The sequence below is a fragment of the Acartia tonsa genome, chromosome 10 (assembly GCF_053477335.1).
Source record: "Acartia tonsa isolate MP-2025a chromosome 10, ASM5347733v1, whole genome shotgun sequence".
NCBI classification, from domain to species: domain Eukaryota; kingdom Metazoa; phylum Arthropoda; class Copepoda; order Calanoida; family Acartiidae; genus Acartia; species Acartia tonsa.
This window is the reverse complement of record NC_137269.1, coordinates 11,968,193-11,984,122: the sequence shown is the minus strand read 5'-3', so window position 1 is coordinate 11,984,122 and position 15,930 is coordinate 11,968,193. Positions and strand designations below refer to the sequence as shown.

Genomic DNA, 15,930 nt, shown 5'->3' with positions numbered 1-15,930 from the left:
TGTGGTTAGCGAGAGCCTTCGCTACACACAGACTGACAAATATCTCTATAGCATTATTGATAGACAAACGGATACAGTAAGTTATATGTTATAGAATATGCGTTTGATATAGGAAATCATCACAAATTTTTTTATAAAAGATATAAAATCGACAATTATAACAAAACTAAATTTCTATCAATTGCAAGGAAAAATTCGCTCAAAAAACCTTTTTTAAAATTAATTTTATTAGGGTAATGCGTTTGAAATCTAATCACAATTTTATTATGACAAGAAAGTTGTTTGCCATTATAAACAATCCTTTGTACTACTTCACCAAGTTCAATATCAAACATTGGTTTTATAGTCCAGTATTTACTTTCATTTTACAGAGTATTTGTATGGTTACCAATTCAATTTTATGCTGTAATATTTGATAAAAATTATGATGGAAATTTTATTAGCTTAAAGTAAACTTATCTTTTTTTGTGGCTAAAGTAAAGTACAGAATAGTTATTTATCGTATCGTATTATAGATACCTTTCCTCGGATATTAAAATGAAACATTGTAAGATAAAAACAAGTTTTGCTAGCAATCAGTGGCAGAAGGCCCAGGATGCAAAACTGGTATTGATTTTATGATTTTTATTTTAGTATTCGTAGAAAATTGTCTTTAATACGATGCTATACATAATTTCTAATTATGGCTGAGAACCGGTTCTAATCCAGCAAATATCAATCGGTTTCGGAGCCATTATTATAAAAGAAAATCAGAAATAAAAATGAATATGAATAATTTATCAATATTAAAAAAGGTAAAAAAAAATATAAAAACTGAATTCATCATAGCGCAGAGGGAAAATTTCAGAAATAGAGGAAAAGGTAAAATCATTTTTTTTTGTTTCAGCATCTGTTTTATTGCATCTGTTTTACAGGTCACTGGCTTAATTCTACTTTACGTTTAAAAACGCCAGTCTGTCCATTTGAATTGTCTTTGGCAAACTTGATGGAAGGAACTTACTCGGCTGCTAAATAAGATGTGCGTCTGAATTTTATGATAATGATTTTCCTGAAGTGTGGCTAATCAATAACTTAATTAATTTGTGCGTCTGTCTTTTCGTTACTCCGTCTATAAAAAAAAACAGTTGAATAGTTATTTATCACATCGTATTATAAACAGCTTTCCGCGGATATAGAATGCACAATTATAAGATTAAAACCAGTTTTTTAGCCCCGAGGTGCCGAAGGCACGGGCTAAAAAAGCTGGTTTACTCTTATGATTGTACATTTTTATATTCGTAGAAAGCTGGATATAATATGATGCTAGACATAGTTTTTTCGTATGGATGAGAACCGGTTCCTTTCCACCGGATTCGAATGAATACGAGAAATAAAATTTTTATCAATATCATATATCTTTTAACATAGGCATGGGATTATTTTTAACTAATCTATTTAATCATTTTTCCTATGAAAACTTTTCGACAGGGGAATTTGTACGGCTTCTCTATCTACCATTAATAAGTCAATTCTATTTTGTCAATGAAATAAGAATTAATTTTCTAGATAAATCAAGAATACTACTAATACTTTATAAATACAGGGCTATGGCAATGGAAATTACATTTAATATACAATAAAGTAATTTGTGGCTTGAAATATCCTAATACAAAAGTATTAGAATGTCTGTCTGATTGTCTGCTATTCTATCCATTACGATCTTTTATACCACAGGACCCATTGAACTCTTACTTTCATGTTAGATTTACGTATGTTTTGGAGGATTTTTTATTTATGGGAGGGTAATGACAATTCAACCCTCCCTCACAAAAAAAAGAAAGTAACATCGTAAAACAAAATATGAGAATCTCACCCAACCCCTTAATTAAAAGTGCATAAGGCATGAGGTGAAGCGACTATCAATAAAAAGATTAAACATTTTAAGAGCATAAATTAAAACTAACATAATCTAAGTATATCACAAATTTTGTGGCATATATGAAAAATAATTCAAAACTAAAAAATAAAACTGAAATATTAAAATTTAGAGACTTTTTAACCAGATGTATCTAGTTCTAAATTGAAAAGTATTAAAATTTGTCTCTAAGGCCTATGTCAAGAAATTACGATGCTATCAGAACGTCGTTTTTTTAGTAGCACGGCTACTCTACAATTTAAATACATATTCAGATTATGAAATTATTTTGTATTTTGTAACATATCTTTAAAGCACAATATGACAGATAATGCTTAAAGAAAGGTCGTTTGATGGTTTACTTTTATTAAATAAAAGGTAAGGTTTTGGTAAGGGTTTAGAGAGTCCCACAGGGTTTGACCCCCTTGTAATGAAAATCTAAAATACGGAAAGGAGAGTTGGGAAGGGGTGTAGTGCATTTCATTGGATTTTACCAATTTTGCTTGGAAAATATAATATGCAGTTAGACCTGAACAAAACGTTTACTATACATTAAGTAATAACCAGAAAGAGGGGGAAATTAAACTATTAATAATAGCATTTTCTGGGAGAAAAAACTTCGGGTACTTATACTAAAAACTAAATGGTTGGATCATTCAATTAAGTTTCTTTACGTTTCAGCCAATAGTTTCAATTTACAAATTACTGCACGCTTCTGAAATTAATGATATCCTTAAAATAAAGTAACAGGATGTCTGTGTGTTTGTATGTTTGTATCGAAGGATATCGCTAACCGCTTAACCGATCGGATTCTCCTTAACAGGGTAGCTTCTCATAGGTCCCGGGAAGGTTTATAACTATTTTGGGGGAGGGTACCACCCTGTCCCACGAGAAATTTAAAAAAAAATCGGAAATAGACCTCTAGGGGCGTAGCAGCTAGTAATCTAATAAAATACTTACCTTAAATAAATGAAACTATTATAAAGAATTGTAACTAATCATCTGTTGTGAAGAACTGGTAACTAAGATCCTCACACAAGAAATATTTTCCATTTTTTTCTTCTAAAAAACAAGGATTACAACTTCCATAAAAGCGAAGATCTAAAACGGTAGGACAAACTAACATTAACACTTGTATGTAGAGTTTCAAAAATTAATAATTATAATTTCAATGTATAAAAAGTCAAAACAAAATTTAAGTAAATTTGTTGAAAACTGCTTAATAACGGAATATTAATTGAGAAATCTAAACAAAATTGTACTAGTTACTTGATCTTCAGGACTAGATTATAGAGACGCATCTCTTATGATATTGTAATTTATTGTCTTAGGAATCAGTATTACAAATAGGTCAATCTGATTATTATATCAAATAAAAATTTGTTGTTAAAACAGGTAAAAATCAACATGTTTAAAATGAACGTACGGACATTCTGGTAACGATTATAGAGTTGCTACGCTTTCTAAATCGTGCCGATTTATTACAAAAATCACCTTGCAAAGTTTGAAATCAATTCTAAAATGCCTAAAGTAACAAAAAAGGTATCCGTTCCAGATAATTATAGACAATCTTCGCTTTTAAAGATATCATCTTACGTGCGCGGGTCGTACTATGATTTATTATTAACTTACCGAGATGATATAATTCATAGAGATAATCGATAATTTCACTGATATCTAAAAGTGATCCGCAAAATCCAAACGCCCCCCCCCCCCCCCTTAACTTTTATAAAAGTAACAGAATCAGTGTCTGTCTGTCTGTCCTAAAGGATCTCGATAATCGCTGAACTTATAATGTTCTCAATTACAATGTAACTTCTCATAGCACCTTCGAAGGTTTATAGCTATTTTGGGGGAGTGTACCACCATCCTTCCATTAGGTTTGTTTGTCATTAATTTAGGTTAGGTTACTTTATTTAAAACTAAAGAGGGGGGGGGGGGGCAGTGCTCGATAGGCACTTTGTGGGAAAACACCTATGATTATTTTGTAAACCACGCACATACAAATTATATAGAAAAGTTTTGCTGTAAAAATACGAAGAAAGTATATACTTATTGATTATTTTGTATTAATACAAATGTGCACGAAACAATTATAAAAGTATCAATTTAGTCTCAACCATTTTTCATTCGCTACAGCAAATTATAGCGATTGAAAGTAAAAAATCAGCCGCACCAGTCAGTTGATGAAAATTCCGTAGCATGCCGAATGCCGAGCCCTATACATTCAATGACAAAAATATTGAAATTTAATTTAACAAAAAAAACTAAATTGCTGACAATTTCAATGATCTGTGAAATTACAGAAGATAAACTTATATTTAAAGATGCAAATTTAGGCAGGAAACTAAAGGGATAAGTCAATGACCGACAAATTGATGTACATACATAATGTGCAACATTACCCCATCCATAGATTACAATTAGTGGTTGAAATGTCTGGACACTGAACTAAATGGACAAACTAATCACAATTCAATAAAAGTCCCCAAAGTTAATGAGCCAACGATAAGAAAAAGTTATAATAAAACTTTGAGGACTACTGTAAAAAATCCCAATATCCCCTCCCTCTCTAAAATTAAGGTACTCTGCTTTTTTTGCCTAAACTATCATCAAGAACAATTTTATCCAGAAGTAAATCAGCAACAATAGTTTACGAAGACAAAGAAAGTTGTTAAAAAAAATTCTGACGTTATAAAAATGAGGGATGATGAGAGGAGGAGTGGGAAAGAAAACCCTAAAAAAACAGTTGGATAATCTCTCATTTTTATGACGTCACATGCTGATTTTTTAAGCGACTTTATTCGTCTTCATAGTTTACCATTACATTATCAAATGGAAAGATTGGTCAGAATAATTTCAACTTGTTGCAATGAATTCATTTGTAGACTACATATTACTTAAAACATTTTAAAATAATATTAAACAATATTGAATATAGACAGCCATAGAGACTGACAGTCATAGTTAAAGAATTAGAGTAAAACACTAGAGGGAGAAAGGGTTAACTAACTGTATCTCCCCATCGCTACCACCTTGTGCATTGTGCAACCCTTCTGTTGGGTGATTGAAAATCAGCCAATGATGTCGCTTATATTACCCAGCCAAGTAGAGAAAATAATTTAGAAGCAGAAGAAAGAGGTCTTCGAAAAAGAAAGGGAGGTAGTTGACTGTATATACAATACATCTATACTATAGATCTGTTTATTTAACATAGACAGACATAAAGACTGATAGACATAGTTAAAGAGACGAAGTCGAATAGAAAATGCTTTGCGTTTCTGTTGTAAGTGCTTCAAGCGAGATGTACTATACAAAAATTTCTAAAAATCATTGAATATGAGTATGACGAACGTCAGTATTGCGTCAATTTTTGGCTTGACGCATCTAGGCTAGAAAAAAATCTAGAACATCCATCATATGATAACTTAGTCCAACAAGTAGACACGTGCATATTATTTTCATATGGAGGAGCGCGGAGCGCACGAAATTTTTACCTCTTCTTGATTTTTAGCGGCTCGATGTTGGAATATACTCAAACTTAAATATATACAAAAAAAATCAGAAAAATGACAATAAAAAAAGACCATCATTCAGATTGTTGAGGCCTTCTTGAGTGTTTTCCCTTAAAGGGCCTAGTCTACTACTAAAAATAATGGGGGGGGGGGGGGGTTACTTTATCATGTGTTTGTGTTTGTGTTTTACTCATGATTATAGTTAACAAGCAGAGATTAGGAATAAACAAAAATTTATATATCCTTATTTTTTTTCAAAAGTAAGTTGGGGTTCCAGGATTAATAGGCACTTCCAGTGAAAGCCCCAGTATATGTGCTTATTTAATTTTTAATGAGTCAGAGCACATAATAAAAATATTTTTTTCTCTGTGCATAATTACTTGCTAAAATTTCTGCCCATTACATTATCTACGCAATTAGCACTCTAAAAAGATATTACATTTTTGTACATTTCTGGCAGCAAACCTACTATTCAGCTTTTTCTTTTCTGATGATTCTTTATTCGTGTTTAGCTTAGTGATATAAAAAGGTTTGCGACTCTTGGACACAATTGTCCTTGTATTAGTTACGTCATTCCCGATATATATCCGAATGCGTTTTTAAATCTCTAAACCGGCTGAAAATAGTCAAAAGATCCATGGAAGATTATAGGCTATCTAAGTTTACTAAATAATGCTCTGTCAATTTAGCAGGGATTTGAAGGGATAGATAATTGAGCTAAATTAATGTACAGTACATCCCAAATCATGATAAACAAAATCACTCCCTCTGTTAAGTCGATAAATGGAGGACGTGTTTATAAAATTTTGGATGCTCGTATAAACTACAGTTCAATGTCCCCTCCCTTCCTACATGGAATAGGAAATATGTTGTCCTGCTAAGTTAATATGTTTTTGGACGTTATCGTCTTTGTTTACTATTACAGTACTTTACAAATATTTTTATGTATCACCAGTCAATTTCACGGAGTGTTGGGATCTGAATATAAGATCTTATTGACTTTAAATTACGAAATAATGATTCCTAAGACGATTGAGCATAATGATAAAAAAACTGGTTTTAATCTTATAATTGTACATTCTATATCCGCGGAAAGCCGTTTATAATACGATGCGAGAAATAAATATTCTATAATTTTGTATATTTTCCCTGTTCCCTGATAAAATGCTTTCTCTCTGCGAGAGAAGCAGATAAAAAAGGAATTTATGAGGAAGCAGCAACTTTTTCACAGATTTTTAGATATGGCTACCCAAATTTTATTGTTCTGCTATAAATCTTTTAAAGATTTTATAATGATTATACTTTTTGCAACTAAAAGTAGCCAAGCGAAGAAAAGGCATTTTCAATGCAATAATTTTTTAATTGCAAATGTGATTCATTCAGCTGCTATTAAATCTTGACCTCTGATTTTTTTGTCAACATTCCCATCATTATCGAGCATATTTTAGTATATACCATCAATAGCAGTTCGACTGCTTTGAAGCATCTTTTATGCCGTTTTATTTTTTAAAAAATTATTTTCACATATCTTTTGTGTTTTTGGTCCGATTTTCAATTTTTGTGGGTAATAGGAACAAACTTAAATATCCCATTTTTTTATGGATAAAAGGACAAGTATCTTTATTTACGCTTTGTCTGCTAGAATAATAAACATGTAACGACATTCTGCGCAACCACCCAAAGTCTTAATAATAGCTGAAATAAGAACAGTTGTATTGGTTCTGGTTCCAAAAATTTAACAGAGCCAAAACAAAGAATTTAAGATCAATTGTCCTATCTTTATATCCCCGACACTAAGTGAAGTAAATATAAGATAATATTCGGGGGCAGATGAAAAGGTCGCCTTTACTACGTTGAGTTGCCCCCCATAATCTTGAAAATATCACCAAAAAAATTTAACTAGTTGGTTAAAAATTTTCCTCACTAAAATCAGTTTGCCCCACTAAAATCAGTGAGTCTCGCTAAAAATTAGAGGATAATTTTGCCTCACTCAATTTCAGTGACGCAAACTGATTTTAGTGGGGCAAAAGTTTTTTTTAAAGAATCCACCTCTTTACTATGTATATTGTATAATTTAACCTAAAATAAACATCCAATGTTCGTCTTTCCATTATATAGTTCTTTTGTGGTCCATATGGGATTGGACGGAAACAGCCGAGATAGATATTGACAGAGGGACAGAGTAGATGCGCTACTTAAGAGGAAAAACTAAGAAACCTTTGTCTACAACATAAAGTAACACTTTGACAAAGAATTTTATTTGTACTCAATGAAACTTAAACTAGGAGGAGAAAATATTAGAAAAGGCGTAGCGAAACATGTAATATTCTAATGTATAGAATGGAAAAAATGTAAAAACGCTATACTTATTAATAAAAAGGTTAAAAATATATATATAATAAAAAGTAGAACGATGTCTCTCTGTCTGTCTGTTTGTCTTTAGCAAAGGATCTCGCTAATCGCTGAACTGATCGGGTTCTCCTTTACAGGGTAGCTTCTCATAGGTCCCGGGAAGGATTATAACTATTTTCTTGGGGGGTGGGACACCCTCACCCCCCCCCAAAAAAAAATGAAAAATCTCCCTCCAAAATTTTTTTTTTCTTTTCAAAACTAAAATAAAAATAGTTGGGTCGACTAACCTCCCCACCCCCCAAAAAAAATTATTACGAAAAATTTGTTTGATCAAACCTCTTGAGACAAAGCCCCTAGAAGCAGGAAAGCTTCGCTTTTAACACTGCAAAAAAATAGCGAGGGCAAATACCTAGCATTCTTGTTACACGACTGTAATTGGAAAAAAAATACACTAAATGATATAACATAATAAGTCTTTCATCAATTGAAATATTTTTTAATAATAATCCACCATAAAATATCGGAAAATTTGTTTAGAAATAAAACTTTACTAAAAATTAGGACCTTTCTTAACACAAATACAAAAAAAATCCAAATGGATAAATTCATATAAAAATATAAATATCGTACGTTTAACTACATCATAAAAGTTTACGTGATTTTCCTTAAAGTGACTAGCGAGCATAGAACCCCCCTCCCCTTGTTTTTAAATAAATTGTAAATAATAAGGGGGGGAGGGATTTCTTATTGTCTAACCCTGCAGATAAAACACAAACACGTCAAAATATACCCCATCCCCCTTTATTTTCAATTTATTTCAAAATAAAGGATGGGGGTGGAGGGAGGGGGATCTATGTTCGCTAGGCACTTTGAAGGAAATCACCATGTATACTTAACTCCAATATTTGAACATAAATTTATGGCTCTTTGAACAAAAAAAAATCATGCCATAAAAAGTAGTGAAGACCCAAAACTTTGATTTTCAAAATCTGCCTTACCTAAATAAGTGCCTATTGAGAACTGATACCGTTCTCCTTAATTATTCTTTAAATTGTAATAAGGGGGGTGGGGTTCTAAGCCTAATTACCTGAGGGGAACTTAACTTTTCGGGGCTTATAACTATGGCGCATTAACTCTGTGGGGCTACCCAATATAACAAAATGAAAACCTAAAGCAACTAACAAACAAACGAAAAACTACAACCCCTGCTTTAAAATTTATTTCAAAATTAAGGAGGGGGGAAAGAAAATCAGTGCCCAGCTCAACAAGGTATTTTGTGTCGAAGCGTCTACACTTTGTATTAATTCTTTATAATATACTAGCGGCTTCGCCCCTAGCCTCTAGGGGCTTTGCCCCTAGAAAAAAATAATTTTCTGCACCAGCACCAGCAGCACCAGCTGCACCACCTGCACCAGCAGCACCAGCTGCACCAGCAGCACCAGGAGTATTTTTTTGGGGGGGGTAAATTTTCATTTTTGGGGGGGTTGGGGGTGTCCCACCCCCCAAGAAAATAGCTTAAAACCACCACAGGACCAGTAGGTATATTCCCTGAAGAGTAGAGCCCATTCGGTTCAGCGGTTACCAAGATCTTAAGCTTCAGACGGACAGACGGACAGACGGACAGACAGACGGACAGACATCGTTCTACTTTGTATTATAGATATAAAAAGCCCTTTAAAATTGTGAGGTTTAAAAAAACTAAATGAAATAGATTAAAAGTTGCATATAAATAAAATATAGAGTGTCACATGTCACAACAGATAAATAATTTTGAAAACGAAGAAAACAAATATTTGGAACCCAACTTTCACGAGGTTAATGTTTGTTATGTACTACATAGAGTAGATATTAAAGAAGTACATTGTACTTTTTTGTATTTTTTTCAGTTGATTTTTTAAAAGTTAGCTCTACTTATTTTTTTAAAATTTCGTTTACTACATTTTTGATTTTTTGCTTTTGTAAGTTAAAAATATCTGAAAAGCTAACTGTGGAAAAATTTTAAAAAAAGTCGAGTTTTGAATCTGAGCCAAAAAATACGCGAGATTGACTGTCCGTGCGTCCGTTGCTGCGCGCTCCAAGACTCAGCGCACCAGCTACACACAGCGGTCAAATAAGATACCTTCATGGCAAAAGTTAAATGTATCTTTACCCAAAAAAATACAGGGATAAATTGGTGGATTATCTTAAAGTGCATGTTGAAGCAAATACACCCCCCGTAAACATAATAATGAAAATTTCGGGGAGAGGGTTGTGTGTTTGTGTTATATTTCATAAGAAGAAACTATAGGTATTTTAGATATCATCGATGATTGATCTATTCATCTGTTCTTACTACTTCTCTCTAAATCTGATTATTTATGAAATAAAATAAGTAATTTGATGTTTATTTGACGTATCCCTTTATTCATGACCTAATATGAAGCGCAGCTACATTACACTGAGCGGTCAAATTAGGCGATTACTTGGATTGTTCTCCTGTTCTGTTGGGGAATGTAAACAATGTCTGTTTCTTATGACGAGCATTTAAATTGTTTTTTGTTTTTGTTTTGTTTAGCAGTAAGATTTTTGAAATTGAAATTTCTAATGCTTCAAATAAACGCGGATGACAACTTCTAAATGAAATTTTATAAATTAAATAGACAAACGGAAAAAAAACTATAAATAAATTTAAAACGCTTTTAATATTCAACAATGTTTAATTATCAACAAAATCTGTGTAAATCTGCCCATAAATTACTTCAATACAAAAGGCTTAACACAGTCATACTAACATTTTATGACATGATTGTTGAGGAGATCATTCGCTCACAGTGAACACAGTAATAGTGTCTGACTGATTATGACGTCACAAAAAAAATTAGCCAATGAGAGGCCGCTATTGACCAATGGTAAAATTTATAGTGGCCTCTCATTGGCTATTTTTTTTTGTTACGTCATAATCAGTCAGACACTATTACTGTGTTCGCTCACAGTGCCTTATCGTACTAGAAATCAATATTTTAAAATCAGAATAATAGAATAATTATATCAAACACAAAATTGTTTTTTTTAAAAATAAAATGACCACCCCAGTGTCTAATTATAATTATTTTAGAGGATACACCCCTTGGGACATATGAGGTAGAGGCGAGTTTGAATTCGAGCCTTCCCATTTTTATTTTAGTTTAAAAATAAAAATGTAACAAAAAAAGTTTTTGGAGGGGGAGGGTGGAAGATGGGAGTTGGGTAAGCAGAACAGCCACCATTTTTAATTTTAGCATAAGAAGTAAAATTTAAAGAAAATTGGTATCCTCTAACAAATCAGTTTTAAACCTTTTCAGAACCTATCTTCTCTGTAAAGGATAACCATATCGGTTAAATGGAGCAAGATTCTTCACTCCAGACAGTTTGCCCCTTGCCTCTAAGGGCTTTGCCCCAAGAGGTAATTAAAAGAAAGATCAGGTAGGTGCCTAAAAAAATTTTGTGAGTATTGAAATAGTTACATCTTACCTAGCGAATGTGTCGCAAATTTTCGCAAATAAATGGCGAATTCACAAAATTCGCAAAAATTATTTTTTTTTAAAATGTGGGGGGGTGCTCCTCCCCCCAAGAAAATAGCATAAAACCACCAAAGGACCAGTAGGTATATTCCCTGAAGAGTAGAATCCAATCGGTTCAGTGGTTACCGAGATCTTAAGGGACGGACGGACAGACATCATTCTACATTGTATTATAGATAACATGCTTGACAGTCGCGTCGCCTACTAACAGTACAATAATATTTTTTTAAACTACAAGGTTGGCCGTGATTATTTGTAGATTCGACAGTAATATAAATTTTCAAATAATCTTTTATAATTATTCATTATGATTTTAAAGTTTATATAAAAAAAACGAAACAATAGAAGAATATATTGAATAATAAATGACACGTATTTAAAATAAATATTTATTTAACATTAAATTAGATTAATTTCTGCATTGATATAACATTTGAAAAATTTAAATACCCTCAAATTTTTATTTAAACTTCTTCACAGCCATTTTGTCTTAATATTTTTATCAGCAGCGCAGCTGTTCTATTCTAGGTTTAGGACATGTTTTTTTTATTGTGGTGCTTTAACGTGAAAATTGAGGCGGATTTTCATAAATTTTTATATTTCATGTAGACATGTTAGATACGCTTTAGTTTGAAATTTGAAGTAGCTAAAAATTTACGGTCACAATATCCATTTTAAGAACTGGAGGATCATACCTGGAAAATAAAATTGACTTAAAGACCTGTATTTTAGTCACATAAAATGTTTTGTTTAATTTCAAAATTTCTCAAACTGAATGACCCTGCCAGGTTTGCTAGCATCTTGTGGTTTACTGCGCTACTTATTGATATTTTAGTCCCTGTTTAGATAAATATTCTATTAGATTAACATACATAAATAATTTTAATCAGTAACTACAGTTTGAGTGCTGGTTAAATTCGCTTGGATTTGATTCAAAATGTCGGCTTCCGCTGTAGAATTCTAAAAGCACAATACAAATTTAAGTATTATTTTTATTTCAGGAGATATAAAGAGCATCTGTCAAAATTAAGAATATAATATATTGGATACAAAAAGTAACAAAATTTTTCTCACATATTTTCATAATTTATACTTTGTAGTAAGACTGAAAGACCGATGAACAAAGTAAATTACATAACGAATGCATGCTCAATGGTATAGGAAATCTTCACAAAAAACTCTTGAATAGCAGCTGAGAAAATCATATTTTCCGCAACACGTTATTGACCTACGGACAGACAGACAACGTAAATTATAGAGTAGCTTCGCTACTTAAAACGTAGCTTACCTGAAAACCAAAAACTGTAGGATAAATGGCAATATCAAACATAAATATCTTGAAAACTGTCACTGTTATTGAAAACAATACTATGCAAACTGAAATAGAATACGTACTAGAGGCTACTTGAGGTGGTGGGGGGATGAATCCGACCATCCCCCCTATTTTTAAGTTTAGTTTCAAAAAGAAAAAGTAAAATAAAACCCATTGGGTTAAGAGTCATCCCCCTTTTAATTTTTAGGGTGTTACTGTTGGTATCCCCCTCCCCCAAAATAGTTGTGAACCTTCCAAGAACAAGAAGTTAATTGTTAGGAAGAACTATAATGGTTCAATGGTTGAAGAGATCCTTCGAAACATACATACACATATAGATCCTGCTACTTTTATACAGGGGGGGGGGGTGCACCAGGTCCAGGGGGATGTCTTTTCCCCCCCTCCCCCTCCCAATAATTCAACACGCAATATGTGTGAATATCAGGGATATAAAGGGATAAGACAATGGGCGATAAATTGACGCACATCTCTTATAATGATAAACAAAATTACCCCCTCTGTAGACTACAAGTAGTGGTTGAAACAAATAGATACTCAACTTAATAAACCAACCAATAAAAATTCGATAAAACTCCCCAAGGTTATTAATCTAACGAATCAATAAAAAAGAAAACCTTATTATAAAACTTTGGGGACAAGTGTAATAAACAGCCCAATGGCCCCTTCCCCCCGGCCTTGGTGAATATGATATACCTTACCTATGAGAGCACATATTCTAATATTTTCTTGGACAATTTCCTCGGGGGTTTGGATTTGATAGGCGGGTAAATCACTTGAAAATATAAGTTTTAATTTATAAGGGATTTTTTATGATTAGGTTCGACCGACCCGTCCATCCGTACGTCCGTCCGACCGTTAGAAACGAATAGCTCTTATCGTTAATTTAGGCAAGAAAGAATTGTCCTCTTGATTACAAACTTGTCATGGTGATTCCTAGTAGTTAGGTTATGCCCATCTGTTACTAACGGAAAGGGGGCATATTTAAGTATAAAACATGCATTGCTTTAGAAAGCTTTTTAAGCCGCTTTTATTTTCAACATCTTTCAAATATTTGTAATGTTTTTGGTCTGATTTACAATTTTTTTTCTGACATTAGTATTAAAAATATCCTATCGTACAGATGCATTTTTTTGTGTCTTTATATTTCTTATTTTGCCTTTCTTTTTTGTCTTATCTTTAGACATTTAGGTTATTATTATACAAGAGTGGAATTAATCTTATAAATTTTCATTTCACTATCTGCGGAAATCTGTCTATAATACGATGCTTTAGATAACTATTATGGTTACCTATAATCGTAGTTTTTACTTCTCTCCTCAGTCATTCTTATTCTTATTTTAAATATCTGAAATCATTATTACTTTATATTTTACTAGCGGCTACGCCCCTAGAGGCCTAGGAGCACTTGTGTTCGATTGGGGGGAGGGGTATATAGATCAATTCCCCACTTAAAATTAAAGTTTAAAAAGATAAATTTAAAAAAAAAATTGGGAGGGGGGGGGGGGCATTCTTTCTAGGGGCGAATTATCTTGGGGATGGTCGTACCCTCCCACAAAACATTTATTAAAGCTACACTGTCAAGGAGAATTTTTTTGGTTCAGCGGTTAGCAAGATCCTTCATTAAAGACAGTCTAACACTTTAGACGGACGGACGGACAGACGGACGGACGGACAGACATAATTCTACTTTGTATTATAGATATCAAATGTTATTTTTGATCTTAATGGCTATTGGAATCTTTTAAAGACACATTCACATTTATTGAAATATCACTTTTTATAACTTCTATTTATTAACTGACCAAGCTTAATGATACAGTATTTATGACTATTGTTTGAAAAAATACGTGGTGGTGGGTTTTTTAAAACTGGAATATACAACTTTTTTATGAACAATGAACCATTTTTAACCACTTTTTAGCAGTGACCAACAACCCCCCTTCTTTTACCCTCTACCCTTCAGCTTTTTGGCTTGATGTACTTTTTAATAAAGCCTTGGGGTGGTTATGAAATATGTACATATATAAAACAAAAATAAAGTCATATTTACAAAATGAATCCAATTTTATCTATAATACAAAGTAGAATGATGTTTGTCTGTCCGATCCGTCTGTCAGTTTGTCTAAAGCTTAAGATCTCGGTAACCACTAAACCGAATGAGCTCTATTTTTTAGGGAATATACATACTGGTCCTGTGGAAAAGCCTCTAGAGGCTAGGGGCGAAGCCGCTAGTTTATCATAAAGTAAAAAAATGTTTAGTTAAAGAATAGTTATTTCGCGCATCGTATTATAAACATCTTTCCGTGGATATAAGATGTACAATTCTAAGATTAAAACCAGTTTTTATATTCATAGAAAACTGTAAAATACGATGCTAGACATAATTTTTCAGTATGGCTGAGAACCGGTTCTAATCCACCGGATATTAATCGCTTTCGAATGAATACGAGAAAAGCATTTACAAATTTATGATTTCTAACTGTGTTGTGCAAAGGGTTTTTCTATGTCGATGCAATACAGACAACAAGAGGAGTATATTTTAGTGTTAGGGGGGTGGGTCATCATCATCATTGCCTTTTAGTTCTCGGCAGAACGTAGGCCATGCACAATGGTTCTCCAATCTTCCTTTGTTTGGGCACGTTTTGAGGCAGTGCTGAAAGATGGAATTTTCTTATCTTTCAGTTCACTTAAGAGTTCCCTCCTCCAGGTTGTTTTTGGTCTACCTGGTTTCCTCTTTCCTATGTGGGGGTTCCAAGTCAAGGCTTGATTGGTTATATCATCATGCCCTTTCCTTAGAGTGTGCCCCAACCATCTCCATTTTCTCTGTTTTATTGTCAGTTTAATGTCTGACATATCACTGCGCTCTAGAAGCTCAGCATTTGTGATCTTATTTGGCCAAAAGATCTTGTGGATTCTCCTGAGACATTTATTGACATATGTCTGTAGCTTGGAGACCACTGCTGTGTTTAGAAACCAAGTTTCAGCCCCATACCGCAAAACAGAGAGAACATTTGACTTGAACAGTCTTAACTTAGTCTTTATGGAGATGTTGTTGGAATTCCAAATTTTGTTCAGGCTGGCAAAGGCTGTCCTAGATTTGTTAATTCTAGCTTTAACATCTGTTAAAGTGCCTCCAGCTTCATCAATTTTACTTCCAAGATACTCAAAACAATCTACATCCTCAAGAATTTGGTCTCCAATAGTAATTGGTTCTTGGGAATTTGCATTTAATCTGAGTATTTTGGTTTTAGGAACATTTATTTCTAGTCCAATTTTCTTGGAGGTTTCAGCTATCCT

At 32.9% G+C, this 15,930-nt stretch overlaps 1 protein-coding gene and 1 long non-coding RNA gene across 2 annotated transcripts in view; both read right to left on the bottom strand.

The window, feature by feature from the left end:
• Positions 1-15,930, bottom strand: part of tank (EI24 domain-containing protein tank) — a 228,697-nt gene that overhangs the window by 85,518 nt on the left and 127,249 nt on the right. The gene's annotated exons all lie outside the window — the stretch shown is intronic.
• Positions 11,676-14,020, bottom strand: LOC145330523 (uncharacterized). Its single transcript, XR_013883447.1, has 4 exons — positions 13,923-14,020; positions 13,332-13,405; positions 12,589-12,677; positions 11,676-12,260 (listed from the first exon to the last, which is right to left on the bottom strand). It is a non-coding gene; the product is annotated as an uncharacterized LOC145330523 (long non-coding RNA).